At 38.9% G+C, this 15,555-nt stretch overlaps 1 long non-coding RNA gene across 1 annotated transcript in view; it reads right to left on the bottom strand.

The window, feature by feature from the left end:
- Positions 1 to 8,388: 8,388 nt before the first annotated feature.
- LOC107184319 overlaps positions 8,389 to 15,555 on the bottom strand; it is a 26,195-nt gene continuing 19,028 nt past the window's right edge. The window contains exon 3 of the long non-coding RNA XR_001515134.1: positions 8,389 to 8,401. This is a non-coding gene — a long non-coding RNA (uncharacterized LOC107184319). The remainder of the gene's footprint in view (positions 8,402 to 15,555) is intronic.

The following is a 15,555-nucleotide window of genomic DNA, read 5'->3' as shown; positions in this document are numbered from 1 at the left end:
GATGTTCCTATTTCCCCCCTTTCGTCCCCTCTACCCAGCTCTTGCCCCCCACTTCTCTCTGGCTATCATCATACTGTTGTCTGTGTCCATGGGTTGTGCATATATTTTCTTTGGCTAATCCCTTCTTTAAATTCACTTCTTTAAGTTTTTTTTTCAGATAAGTGCTTATAACTTCACTATTACATATTTTGTATTATATCATTTAGGATTAAGGTATTTTTTAATTGAACCCTTGTAAATTTTAGCACAATTTAATAAATTATGCTAGATGCAATTAGGAGATTTTTCATGTAATGCATACACATTTCAATTAATATATTATTAATTTTTATTTTTTTAATATTTTAATTTGAAAGGTGAATTGTGTATTTTAGAGAGAGTGAAGGGAACAGGAGAGACACATTGATTGGTTGCCTCCTGCACATGCTCTGATAGGGACTGGAAATCAAGCCAGCAATGGAGGTACATGCCCTTGACTGGAATCGAACCTGGGACCCTTCAGTCCATGGGCTAATGCTCTATCCACTGAGCAAAAACAGGCTGCAGCTTAATTCATTTACTTTTAATCTATACGTGTCTTCATATTTAAAGTGGGTTTTGTTTTTGATTCACTCTCATAATCTGTCTTCTAATTGGTGCATTTATGCCACTTACTTTCAGAGTGCTTACTGATAGAGTTACTACCATATGAGGTGGCTTCTGCAGCTTCTAGGGTGGGCCTGCCTTGCCACCCCGGGACCCGCTGATCTCCGGACTGGGGTGGCAAGGCATGGCCAGCTGCTGGGACTTCTGGGGTGGGCCTGCTTTGCCCCTGGGGACTGGCTGATGGGGGTCCCGGGGTGGCCGGCTTGCCCTGGATGTTAATGCTCTGGCGGTTCACGCTGTCCCGCCCTGCCTGCAGTATGCAAATTAGCTGCCATCTTTGTTGGTGGTGATTAGTCGATGGGAGGTGTAGTGAAGGTACAGTCAATTACCAGTTTGTCTATTATTAGCTAGGAAGGCTAAGCGACCTCCCAACTATCTGATCATCTGACCAACTAGTAGGTATGATGTGCACTGACCACCAGGGTGCAGACACTCAACGCAGGAGCTGCCAAGCTGTGGTGACAGGGCAGCAGCGGTTCCCAGGTGACGCACCCTGGAACCAGAGAGGAGGGATCCCAATTCCTTGCGATTCCACCTTCAGCCATGGGTTATGTTGTTGGGGCACTGGTTTACTGCACGCTTGCATTTGCATTCCATACTCTGTACAACAGCAACTTTGCAGAGTGCCCTCTCACACTCTGGGGGCCTCAGGGGATGTCAAAGAGCCGGTTTCCACCTATCCCTGCAGACCAGGCTGAGAGACCCTACATGCCAGAGGGACCTTGCTCACTCTGCAGATACCCTTTGAGCGGCAGCACAGCCCCAGGTTGGCTCTAGGGTGTGTTTGGCCCCTTTTGCCCAGTTCTGCCCCACCATCCACCATCTAATTGATTTCCTTTCAATGTGCACAAATCCATGAACTGGGTCACTAGTTGTAAATAATGTTTCAGTGAACATAGGGTACATATATTATTTTTCATTATTGTTTCAGGTTTCTTCATATATATTTCAAGAATTAGAACCAGTGGGTTATAAGGTAGTTCCATTTTTAATTTTTGGAGGTAACTCCATACTGTTTTCACCAGTGGCTGCACCAATCTTCATTCCCACCAACAGTGCACATCCTCTCCAATACTTGTTTGTTGATTTATTGATGATAGCCATTCTGACAGGTGTCAAGTGATATCTCATTATGGTACTTTTTGATGTTAAGTTGTATAGGTTCTTTATACACTTTGAATATTAACCCCCTTTCAGATGTATTATCAGTGAATACATTCTCCCATTCATTTCTACTCTGATCTTTATTATTTCTTTCCTTCTACTTACTTTGGGTTTGGTTTGCTGTTCTTCTTCCACTTCCTTTAAGTCTAAAGTTTGATTTTTTTAATTGAGGTTTTTCTTATTTTTTGAGATAGGCCTGTAATACTATGAATTTCCCTCTTAGGAGCCTTTCACTGTGTCCTATAAATTTTGGGTTATTGTGTTCTCATTTTCACTTATTTCAAGGTATCTTTTGATTTCTTCCTTGATCTTATTGTTAACCCATTCATTTTTTCATGACATGTTAATCAGCCTCCACGTCTTTGTATGCTTTTCAATGTTTTGTTTTGTTTTTCTTGAGATTTATTTCCAGTTTCATACCATTATGGTCGGATAAGATACTTGATATGCTTTCAACCTTCTAAATTTATGGAAACTTCTTTTGTTTCCCTAAAATCTACTAAATTTATGGAGACTTCTTTTGTTTTCTTATATGTGGTCTAGCCTAGAAAATATTCCATGTGCACTTGAAAAGAATGCATATTCTTCTTAATTGAGGTTAACTGCTCTGAAAATAGCTACTAAATCCATCTGATCTAGTTTGTCACTTAAGGCCACCATTTTCTTGTTGATATTCTATCTAAAAGATCTATCCAGTTATGTTAAGGGGGTGTTAAAATCCCCTACTATGACTGAATCACTGTTAATCTCTCCCTTTATGTCCATTAAGATTTGCTTCCATATTTAGGAGCTTCTATGTAGGGTGCATAACTGTTTACAAAGGCAATATTCTTTTGTTGGATTGCTCCTTTTATCATTAAGTAGTGTCTTTCTTTGTCTCTTACTATAGCCTTTGTTTTTAAATCTATTTTATCAGATATAAGTATTGCTATGCAGCTTTTCAGTTGCATGAAATATCTTTTTTCATTGCTTTACTTTTAGTCTGTTTGCATTTTTTGTTCTGAAGTGAGTGTCTTGGAGACAGCATATACAAGGGTCTTGTTTTCTTACCCATTTAGCCCCTATGTCATTTTTTTTAGTTTATCTTTATTGTTGAAAGCATTATAGATATCTTTCTTTTATTCCCTATTGACCCCCTCCTCTCCACTCTCATTTCCTCCTTGGCCTTTTTAAGCCATTTATTTTTAAGGTGATTAGTGATAGGTACATAGTTATTACCTTTCCATTATTTTAATTATATTCCTCTGTTTTCTTCTTCTTCTCCTCCTCCTCCTCCTCCTCCAAGCAGGAATTTTACATTTCTTGTAATACTGGTTTGGTGGTACAAACTCCTTTAGCTTTATCTTTTCTGAGAAGCTCTTTATTTACCCTTCAAAATTAAATAATAGCCTTGCTGGTAAAGTAGTTTGGGTGGTAGGCCCTTGCTTTTCATTTCTTTGAATATTTCATGCCATCCCATCTGGCCTAAAATGATTTTGTTGAGAAATCAGCTGACTGTCTTATGGTAGCTCCCTTGTAGGTAACTAGCTGTCTTTCTCTTGCTGCTTTTAAGGTTCTCTTTATAAACTCTTGCATTTTAATTATGATGAGTCTTAGTATAGACCTTTTTGGGCTCATCTTAATTGGGACTCTCTGTACTTCCTGAACTTGTGTATTTTTTCTTCATCAGGTTAAGAAAGTTTTGGGGACATTTTTTCTTCATATATGTTCTCAATTGCTTGCTTTCTCTCTTCTGGTAATCTAAGATGTGGATGCTGTATCTCTTCATTTTGTTGTAATGTCTCAAACTATCCTATTCTTTTCAATACATTTTTTTTTCAGCTCTGATTGGGTGTGTTCTTTTTTTCTACTTTGTCTTAACATCACTGATTTGATCCTTTGCTTCATCCAACCTACTTTTATTTCTTATAATGTATTCTTCATTTCAGATATAGTTTTCTTTATCTAGCTGATCCTTTTTTTATGGTTTCCATATCCTTTTTTATGTTGTTAAACTCTATATCTGATAAATTGCTTGTCTCCATTTTATTTAGCTCTTTTTTTTTCTAGAGATTTATTCTATTCTTTTATTTGGGACCTGTTTATTTGCCTATCCATTTTGGCTGCCTCTTTGTATTTGTTTGTATGTATTATATAGATCTGCCAAGACTCTAAGTCTTCATGGGGTGGCCTAATGTAGTAGGTGGCCTGTGGGGTGCAGAAGTGCAGTCTCCTTGGTCACCTGAACTGAGTGCTCCAAGAATGTCTCTTATGTGGGTTATGTGGACCCTCTTGTTGTAATTAAGTCTTGATTGCTATTGACCCATTTGTGTGTGATATCAACCCTCAAGCTGGCTGACTGTGAGGTTCAACCCTGACCATAGTGTACAAGCTGCTGTCAGTTACTGACCACATGAAGTGGAAGTTACCTCAGCAGATTCTGTTGCCTACTGATATCTCCCTTTGGATGTGCCACTTGTTGGCTCCTGCTCTGAAATTGTCTGAAGCTGTACACTGGGTGTGCTTGTTCTGGGGCCTTGTGGGAGGGACTCTGATGTAGGACAATGTCAGACACTGCTTGTGACTGATCCTGGGAAACCTGGTTAGAGCTACAAGCAATCCACTGTTTGTGGTTGCATTTATTTGGCCTGTGGCATGTGGCAAAGACAAAGCTTTATACTTATGCTAGCTTTTACCAGATCCAGGACTGGAGAAAGATCAGAAAAATCCTAAGATACCCCAAGATCTGCCTCTGCCTGCCTCTACCCCCAGCTGCATATTAGGCTCGGTCACTGAAAGGACCTCTAGTAGTATTCAAGTAGTTCTCAGTGAGTCACTAAGTAAGGATGAGTGGTGCTCACCAGATTGATTTAGGTTCAAACTTGGTGCCAATGCTGAGTCTGAAGCCACTCAGCAAATATCCCCTGGTGTGCGAAGTCTACCTGTCATTAGCTGAGTGCTCACACAAGTTTATGCTTGGGTGGGGTCTCAGGGAGTCATCAGGATGAGGCCAGCAGAATTTATTAGGCCCAAATAGACCAAGATTTAGCTGCGTATAAGGTGGGCTCTGCTCTGGTCATGTGTGCGAGGAAAAAAATGTCCCCTGTTCGAGAGTCACATAACTCAATCTATCCTGGATTTTGCCTTAACCTTAGCAGGGCAGAGCCACTAGAAGTTGGGCAAATGGGGCCTTCTGAGTCCAGAGGGTGGGTACACTGGATGCCCCAAGGGTGGTTCTAGTGGCTCTTCCATGAAGGGACAGTGCCAGTCAGGTTCATAGAAAAGTGGGGGGAATGGCCTGCAGGCCAAAGCTACACAACTCAGTCACTGACATCCCCTGAGTCTTTCCAGACCTCTGCACACTGGTCAAGACAGCTGACTGCTCAGCAAGGCATATGCTCCACTTGGTGGAGCAAGAGGGAGATCAGTCTGGTGTCACAAGAAGAGGAGTGGTCCACCCAAGAAAAAAAGATAGTGTCTGCAATATGGGAGAATGATTCAGTATAGGGATCATGACAGCTATCCCTTTGCTCTCTCCCAGAACCACAAACGCCATACTTTCCTTATGTAAATCTAGTCTGCTTCACCTTCCTTCCGCCTAAGCCCAGGGTGAGTGGTTGTGAATGAATTTTTTTGTGTTGGTCTAATAGGAGAGCCCCTGTGTCTCTAGCAGACTCCATCTCTCCCTGATGGAAGATTCCCTGCTGCTTTTCACAGCCAGATGTTATAGGGGTGCTTCTTTCCACCACTGGTGCTCTGGGGTGGTTTAGACCCTACTCTTCTCAAGGGAAACCCCCACAGCTGAGATATCCTCTGGAACCACAGCCTTGCCCATGGGAGGAGAGCCAGCCCTTTTTGTGTCTCTTTTCCAACCAATCTTGATGTGGCTTTTTCTGTAAATTCTTTTTTTTAAAATATATTTTATTGAGTTTTTACAGAGAGGAAAGGAGTGAGATAGAGAGCCAGAAACATCTCTGAGAGAGAAACATCGACCAGCTGCCTCCTGCACACTCCCCACTGGGGATGTGCCCGCAACCAAGGTGCATGCCCTTGACCGGAATCGAACCTGGGACCTCTCAGTTCGCAGGCCGACGCTCTATCCACTGAGCCAAACCGGCCTCGGCTGTAAATTCTTAATTATAAGTCTTGAGTAGTAGTTCCAGTTTGGTTTTGGGAGGAGAGAGTGTAGCTTCTCCCTACACTACAATTTTGGAATCCATGATTATTATCTTAAACTAAAATGAAATATATTGTTTTTCATTAATAGAATCATTACCTCCCATTCTAATGTGTTGTTGCTAAAATTCTGATATATTTGTTTTCTTAACATTTAAAGTAAGGGTGAAAGAAACAGAAACTAAGGGGGAAAAGTAAATATTTAAAAATTAAGAGTTTACACCTGACAAAAATTTTTGTGATAGTAGCATAAAATCCAAAATCATATTCATCACTATTCCCTTCATCTATGTCAAAGCTCCCTCAACTAAAATTTTTTTTCTTGTTTTTATTGAAAATGAACCAGTACCAAGATTAGGATGGAGGACTAAAATGAAAATCCCTTTTCTGCGGTGGGCGGGGGGAAGAATGTTCTTCAAGGTCTGAAATAAATTATTTGCTGAGACTGTGTTTATCTGGGCACAACAGTCTTTTCAGCAACACACAGAAAAGCTTGCCAGGCCCATAAATCTGAGGGAACAAAAGGGCAACAAACACCTCAGAAAAACCAGCCCCCACCAAGTCAAAGAATGAATAATCTCCCTCTTATTTGGAACAGAAACACAATGTGCATAACAATAATAGCACATGCAAAAAAACTTAATAAAAATCCAACTTAGAGAATTGGATTCAACCACAGAGTGCTTTGTCTATACATTCTACTGTATTTCAGACAGTTGCAAAACTTAAACTGATTCTAGACTTAACACTTTTCAAACTCCCCAAATAGTCAAGACTTAATAACACTATTAAAACCATGGGTGTTCTATATGAATAAAATCATCGACAGAATATATAGTGTGTCGATGTCCTCCGGACAAAGACCATGAAGAATCTATCTGCAGTTGAACAAGGAACTAGGAGGTCTCAGTAAGAGGGTTTATTATCACATCTGTACTTGGGCCAGATGATTTGGGGAAGATTGAAGGGAGCAGAAGTTCACTCTGAAGCAGGTGATGACAGAAAGCAGGGATCACTTTGTGACTGCATACCTTAATCTCAACTAGAAGGAGGGAATAGTGACATGAGGCTAAACTTTTAATGTGTAAAGAAGCTTTTCAGCTTCATGTTACATGGGGTAGAGGATGTGTCGGGGGCGGGGGGTGCTTAGACAAAATCATGAAGTTGTCTTTTTGTGTGTGTCATTTCTCAATGTCACAGAGTGGCCTTTTCTGATGCTTGTGTTCTGTGAGGTCATTTATGTCCAACAGAATTGACAGACCATCACCTGTAGCTTTAAGTGCCAGGTCAGCTCCGAGCTGCCGAGGGAGCTTTTCTTGTTCTTGAGTGATACTTAACCATAAGGTGATAAATAAAAGTAGAGTGATAAGTACACACACATATGCACAATTTAAGTGAATCATTTAATGGATTAAAAGTAATTTTAAACAATTATTTTATAGAACTCTTATATAGTTCCTGTTTTGGGCCAGGAACTTTCTCAAATGTGAATTCATTTAGTCTCCATAAAGTAGGTGCTGTTTCTATCTCAATTGTACATATTAGGAACCTGAGGCACAGAAAGATTAAGCCAGCTGCCCAAAAGATGCACATCTAGTAAATAGTAAAGTTGAAATTTAAATCCAGACACCTGGTTTCAGTGTTTAAACTCCATGCTGTGCTACAACTAAAAGTTAACTCTACTCTTCTGGACTTTAAATTAATTTTCACATTATACATATGGAAATATTAGGGGGAAAAGACAGAAACTTCCTTTGTTTTCCTTAATATTTAATTATACCCATGTCCTGCTACTTTTAGATGTTTTAAGCCTTAAAACAATTTGGAGTTGCTTGATGAGGAGAAAGTCTCTTGGTTCAGTTGGATGTAAGTTCTGGCTATTCAACCCAGAGGGCTAACTAACAGGGATAGGCCATGCAGAGGAAAGAACAGAGACCAAGCAACTTTGGCCCCGACCCATGAGAACAAAAATCCGGATTACCTAATCACTTCTACCTCTCAATTACTGTTTTCTTTTAATTTAAGGTTTCAATACAGTTAGTCTGCCTTGGCTTATCACACTTAGATGACTATTTCTGTGCTTTAGAACATTTCTTTAGTTCTCAATACTATTTATTAATTTGAATTAAAAAAATAAAATTGAGGCTTGGGTAATGAGTTAGTGCTACTGTTTCAGATGCTGTTTCTATAGAACCTTTCTACTGACTCTGCCCCTCTTCTGCCAACACTCCTCTTCATTAACATTGTTTATGCATTAGCATTATCATCTACACAGCTTATCCACAACAGTAATCCATTATGCTTTCCCTTAAATATAATTTTTAGATTCCTCATATAGTAAGACCCATGCGTTCTGAGAATGTATGCATTTCATGGGAAGAATAAAGTCCTTCATGTTGTGATACAACATCTGTAAGCTGCCTGCACCAGCTCTTGACTTTGCATTCCCCTCACATTTAACTGTTGAGGTCTTTCACCTGCAGGTTCAATTCATCACAGTTCCTATTTATATGCCTCACAGGGAATGAGGCATATAAATATACTCCTTAGCTTTGTTCTGAGCTCCAAAAGTCACCTGTGGCCCAAAGCTTCTGAATTGATGTCTTTGGAATTAGCACTAAACTTTGAAGTACAAGCACATCTGGGAGATATTACGGATATTATGGATTTGGTTCCAGGCCACCATAATAAAGTATTACAATAAAGCAAGTAATAATCTTTTTGCTGGTGGAGGTCCTTGCCTCCTTCAATCTACAAACAAACAAACAAACAAAAAAACACAACAAAAGCAAAACAAAGAAACCCTACATCTGTGATGTGCAATAAAGCAAAGTTCAATGAAATGAGGTTTGCCTGTATTCAGTAAGTTGTACCTGTTCTGCCATATGCTCCCATTCTTTTCACAATCTTCTAAAACTGTATTCCACTAAATATTTACTTTCTCAAGTGAATCTTGTATTGATGTTATGCTTAACATCAATCACTGTAAATTACAATAGATCCCTATTACAGCAGACATTTTTCTAGACACTAGAAACAAAACAGGATCCAAAGTAAACAAAAATCCCCATCCTTGAGTTTATATTGTGGTGAAAGACATTGCATGTTTGAGTAAGCAACCACTAAATTACATATATCTCCAAATATATAATGGCTCAAATGAAATAGAAGGTTATTTATCACACTGTCAAGTTATCGAAACTGTTTCTCTGGGTCAGGGTGGCAGGGAGACTGCTTTGCCCCATGGATCCATTCAACATGTGGCTTTAAGATGGTAATGGATATTGTGGTGAAAGACATTGCATGTTTGAGTAAGCAACCACTAAATTACATATATCTCCAAATATATAATGGCTCAAATGAAATAGAAGGTTATTTATCACACTGTCAAGTTATCGAAACTGTTTCTCTGGGTCAGGGTGGCAGGGAGACTGCTTTGCCCCATGGATCCATTCAACATGTGGCTTTAAGATGGTAATGGGATAAAATATCGAATAAACAGAAGAAAAATAAAGTAGAGCATGTGAAGCATTTGTGTTATTTTTTCTTTTAATTTTAATTTCTATTTTTTTAATATATTTTATTGATTTTTTTACAGAGAGAAAGGGAGAGAGAGATAGAGAGTTAGAAACATCAATGAGAGAGAAACATCGATGATGCTCTATCCACTGAGCCAAACCGGTTTCGGCATAATTTCTATTTTTCAGTTATATTTTACTTTCAATATTATTTTGTATTAGTTTCAGGTGTACAGCATTGTGGTTAGACAATCATATACTTTACAAAGCATATTTCCAGTAGCTGGCACCATACATACATAGTTGTTGCATTCCCATGACTATTCTCTAACTATCAATCTGTAGTTCTCAATCCCTTCACCTTTTTACCTCATTCCCTCAACTGGAAGTATTGCTATTCACTTCTACTTTGATTCCATTTACTAATACAAGTATTCCCCTTAGACATGGACAAGTGGGGACTCTGCACATCAGGGGGCCATATTTGAGAGTATTTTATTTGACTTTTTTTTATTCCTCCAGATACCTGGAACTTGAGGACTTTTTAAGTAGGATACATGCATCCCAGGCTAGGCTACATGTGGACTCATCAATTTCTCAGCTTGGGTTACCCTGTTAGAGAAGAATGGAGAAGAACCAAGCAATGCTTAGAGAGATGGAGTTACATTTATTGTTATTATTACACACGGACCAAGAGAAAAATGTCTCTAGAATTCTGGGCCAAGTCACACAGGAAGTTTCCTGTATTTATACCTTTTTTATCCTCTTTGTCTCCCAAATATGGGGTTTTCTGGTCCGAGACCTCGACCTAAGGCTTGGCCTGGTGCCAGCACTGATAACTTCGTCTGGGGAAGGTTTCATGGCCTCTCTGAAATGGGAGTAATCTTATTTTCCTTATCATTTAAGCAAGCAAGCATTTACAGAAGCCAAAATAGCAGGGCTAAAAATTCAAACAGCAGTTTTTATATAAGATGGATGCTTCAACCCTGTGATCCTCTACCTCATGGTGATGTCAACTAGATAATGCAAGGAGCTCTAGAACTTAAGACTGTGGGGCCATCCTGAGATCCTGTGCGTAGACTTCAGTTCCAGGAGGGTGGCCTCAGGAGCAAATCATTCCCACAGGCTGGAATGTGTTTTGTTTTGTTTTTCAATGTTGCCTGAAATTAGGGAGGCTGGATTGGTTGGCATGCTGATGTGGAGTGAGTCTCACTCCAACTGGGCATATGCTGAGTTTAGAGATCTAGGCTACCTACAACCAACACTACCATTTGGGCTTGAGCCACAAGTATGGGCCCATGCATCAGCTGTTCCTCATCTATCAGCTCTCACTGGTCCACCTTCTGACTATGGTGTTAACTCTGACCTGCAGCACCCATGGGCGGTAAGTAATGGCAGAAGACGTCTTTTATTCTGTGAGTCCCTCCTTGCTACTACCTAATACCACATGTCAGACCATCCTCCTGGAATGGCTACATGTGCACATTTCAAAGGATTTTGAGATTATTACTCCACAATGACAAAGTGTCTTCTGATTATTGTCTTTTTGATTCCAATAGATGTGGTAGGATTGTGCTCATCCAACTCAGTCTTAAGTTATGCCAGAAGATAGATGTAACTGCTCTTCTGGGTCCACTCATAAGCCCCTTAACTATCCTCTTCACTGATGGTGGTATATGGAAAGCAGTGATGCAATCAACATTGAAAGAGATCACATTTCAAGAATATAAAGCTATGGCTTAAAGAAGTCAAGAGAAGTAATGGTTGGAACATGTACTATTATACTCTTTAATTATACTATTATACTCTGGCAACTTTAAGGTGACCAGAAGATGAATTATCTTTCACACCCTTCTGCATTCTCGGGATAATGCTTGCATTTGTGGTCATCTCTGAGAAAGTCACCGAAAGCCGGTAATCTCACACAGCATAATGGATAATGCAGTGTCTTGAATAATGATGTAATCAGCATTAAATAAATGGTACTAGGACCTCCAGAGGCAAGAGGATATATAGGGTTTAGGTACAAACAGGTTCCAAAAAGCCTTGGCATTGTTAGTAGTAAGTGTCACTATTAATCTCTCACAAAGGGAGAGGGGATATTAGCCAGGAGTGTCATTTTTGACAATAAGGAACCCAGAAAGGTTTCTTAATCTTAGCAGGAAGACGTGGTGCCTGGACACTGTAGTGAACATTTTGTGTGCATTTATTGGACAGTAAATCAATACAGAAGTAACTATTCTCAGCCATTATTCTAAATTTTCACTGGTAAAACAAGGGCCCATGAATTATGTAACACATTTTTAGTCTAATTAATAAGGACCCCACAAAAATATTTTTCTGGGTCTCTGTAGATCCCAAGTTGGCTATGACTAGAACTGCTTCACATGGGCACACCTAATTACAAGAGACAATGAAAAATGCACTCTAGCTAAAGCCAAGCAAGAATAGAAAGCATTTGTGTGAGTATGTGCACTGAGAGTCAGCAAACCTGTCAGACTGAGGGTCAGACAATGAATATGAATATGTTAGTTATCAAATATATTTACGCATAAAATTTGCCATGGAGAAAAACAATGCTGAGAATAGAGAAAAGAAATGTGTAATCCATGATAGACCCTTAACACTGGGAGAAAAGCCCTATTCACCACAATGCTAGTTTTGATCTTTTTGTGTGTGTGTGCATAGAAACTACTTTCTTATATCTGTATAAATGTATCTATCTGTGTGTGAATTCTCTTCTTATTTGCTTATCTACATTTAGTTAATTGTTTAAAATCCAGGTCAATTAGAATTTATTCCGGTGTGCCTTCCCTTCTCGTTGATCCTTTCCTTTTCTAGTTTTCCTGAAAACTTTGCTTATGCTTCAAGTATGCTGCCTATCCCCTTCTACACTATGCCACACTACCTACTCCATTGCATGTGAAGGCAGGATGCATCACTTTCTTTTCAGTTTTGAATCTCATAATGCTTATCATTAACTCGCGTTAGCAAGTCCTCTACAAATGTTTGTTGAATGACTTTTAGACCTGTTCACCTTGGGAAGCTACAGAGGGTTAGCTGCTATTAAACGATTGTGTTTTAAGAAACTTCATTTAGCTGAGTTTGGGATTTTTTTTATGACATCAGATATTAAGGTGAATTAATTTGAAATATTCCTTAATTATTAGACTCCCTGGCAATTAGCCAAGAAATATTATTTCTTACCCTTTGCTGTAGTTTTTTTTTTTTTTAAAAAAAACTCTTATATTTAGGATTAAACTGAATGTAGAGGAAGAAAACAGTAAGAGATTACAGCAATTATTTATTAAAACAGACCTTTTTCTGGAGATCAGTACATAAAGCTATATCAGCCTAGCCCATTATTTTAAGTCACTAAATATCCATTAACATTTTAATAAAATCATTTCTTCCTATCTACCTACAAATGAAATTGCTGGGAGATATGTACAGGTGCTTGAAACTTAATTCAGGAATACTGATTTCAAAAACTAAGAATGATTACAATTCTTATATAATATTTGGAGATACAGAGATGGGATTGAGCATCCACATTGTGAACGAGAAAGAAATATCAGGTAAATAAAAAATTTAGAAAGCGCATTTCTGAACCCTTTAGCCTTGTAAACATAGTGACTGTGTCATAAGGCCAGGAATTCTAATCCTTGTCCTCATTTTTCACCATGAGCTTCAAATGGGTGAAAGGAAGAGGAAATCAGTGCATAATCTGTCATTCCTGATGACACAGGATGCCAATGGCTGACCCCGGGTGTAGATTTTTCCAAGACCAGACCTCCAGTTTCTAAGCGAGAGGCAAACTGCTCCACACTGTGGGTGGCTTTGTAAGTCACCAAACACCTCTTAGATGCTGCAGTTCACAAAGGTTTACTCAGAACAATATGCACCATTCCTTTAACTCTGGAATGAGCCTTAGCCAGTTTGGCTCAGTGGATAGAGTGTCAGTCTCTGGACTGAAGGGTCCCAGGTTTGATTCCAGCCAAGGGTACATGCCCAGGTTGTGGGCTCGATCCCCAGTAAGGGGTGTGCAGGAGGCAGTTGATCAATGATTCTCTCTCATCATTGATGTTTCTATTTCTTTCTCCTTCTTCCCCTCTCTGAAATCAATAAAGAAATATATATTTTTAAAAAAATCCTGGAACGAAGCTTCCTAAAATAGTTTATAGCCTATCTGGTGACCGAAGGTCCACAGGTGATCTTAGATCACTTTTAACATCAGTACTCTTTTTTCTCTAGACCAGTGGTTCTCAACCTTCCTAATGCCGCGACCCTTTAACACAGTTCCTCATGTTGTGGTGACCCCCAACCATAAAATTATTTTCGTTGTTACTTCATAACGGTAATTCTGCTACTGTTATGAATCATAATGTAAATATCTGATATGCAGGATGTATTTTCATTGTTACAAATTGAACATAATTAAAGCATAGTGATTAATCACAAAAACATTATGTAATTATATATGTGTTTTCCGATGGTCTTAGGCGACCCCTGTGAAAGGGTCGTTCAACCCCCAAAGGGGTCGCGACCCACAGGTTGAGAACCACTGCTCTAGACTAACATGCATTTACTATATTTTGCACAAATCATTATTAATTATATTATTAATTTATTAGCCTTGGATGGGTAAAGAACTAAAATATTACCTTTCTATTCTTTCCATTGATGGAGACTGCAAAATGCCTTTTTCCCTCCTTCATCTTTAAATTGTTAGCTATAATGGACTACAGTGTGGGCACTGATGCCAACCTCCTTTGTTACTTGGGACCCTCTCACGTTCCATACTCATTAGGATGTTAACTATTCCAAATAGCAAATAGCGGGCAGTATTGGGTCTCACTGATAACAGCCACGCTCAGCTACTTCACTGCCCCTGCTTAACATTTGGTTTCTCAGCGTGGTGCTATGTTCCTGGCATTTGTTTCTTTCCTTTCATAGCTGTGCGAATTGTGTATGCATACCCAGAGACCTGTTAGCAACAGACCTTTTTGAAAGAGCAATAGAGTAAATAAATTCACTTTGAGTTCTTTATATCGTACTCAGTGTGTAGGCTTGATGTCGATACAGGAGCAAAATCACTATTGGCATCCTCTTGAAATTTATGTTTATGAAAAATGAAGACTGTGGTTTAGGGGTAGGGGTAAGGTAAGTCAAAGATGGGGACTTGGGAAATAAGAGGGCTGTTTAAGGAGGTAGGAAGATCGGAGGGCTTGGGGAAGGTGCTGGTCAGCTGAATTATGAGGCCCAGTGAAAGTGATGTGGCTTTTAGGGCTGCAGGGCGCCAGAGAAAGGTCAAGTTCGCCTACAAAAGCCTTCAGTTGCACTACAGCTAGCAAGGAAATGTAACCCTTTAAACTGATTCCCTGGACTAAGAAAAACAGAACAGAGACATAAAATCTTTCAGATTCAGCTATTTCCACTTTTGTTAGAACAAATCAATATATTACACAGAACAGAAATATTCACAATAAGTAATATCAATAAGTTGAGCTAGTGGAGATTTTAAATGCATATTTTCATGGCAGAGATTAGAAATGGTTAATTACTTTCCATAGATTGTTTTGTATCACATGTGCTGTATCCATTTACTTTCAAAGATATCTTTTACCTGTTATTGTTACTATGAGCTGGGCTTAGAAGTGCAGCATCATTTAATATCTAATAAAGTTATTCTCCTCACTACATGGTTTCTTTTCAATGATGTTTGGCTGGGAAATTATATCTACAAGTGCACTTTTGAGAGACATGATTAATTCAATTGCATCTGTTTCTGGCTGTGGTCCTTTTTATCTGGAAACTCCTAAAAATGGATAACTTTGGAATATTGTTTACTATATTTTAATATTAATGAAATATAGTTAAAATTGTATAATGTCATCTTTCCATGCCAGACCAATGGTCTTATGCCAGTCTATTGTTATTTTCTATTTCTATATACTATTAAATGTATATTTGGTATGTATTCTAAACAAAAGGCTTTCATTTAACACTTACTGAATCCATACCATTTTGCCTGCTAAATGTTTAGAAAAATTATTTTTAATTTATAATGTAA

The sequence above is a fragment of the Myotis davidii genome, unplaced genomic scaffold (genome assembly GCF_000327345.1).
Source record: "Myotis davidii unplaced genomic scaffold, ASM32734v1 scaffold1325, whole genome shotgun sequence".
NCBI classification, from domain to species: Eukaryota; Metazoa; Chordata; class Mammalia; order Chiroptera; family Vespertilionidae; genus Myotis; species Myotis davidii.
Note: the sequence above shows the minus strand (reverse complement) of the source record. Positions and strands in the feature narration are given on the sequence as shown.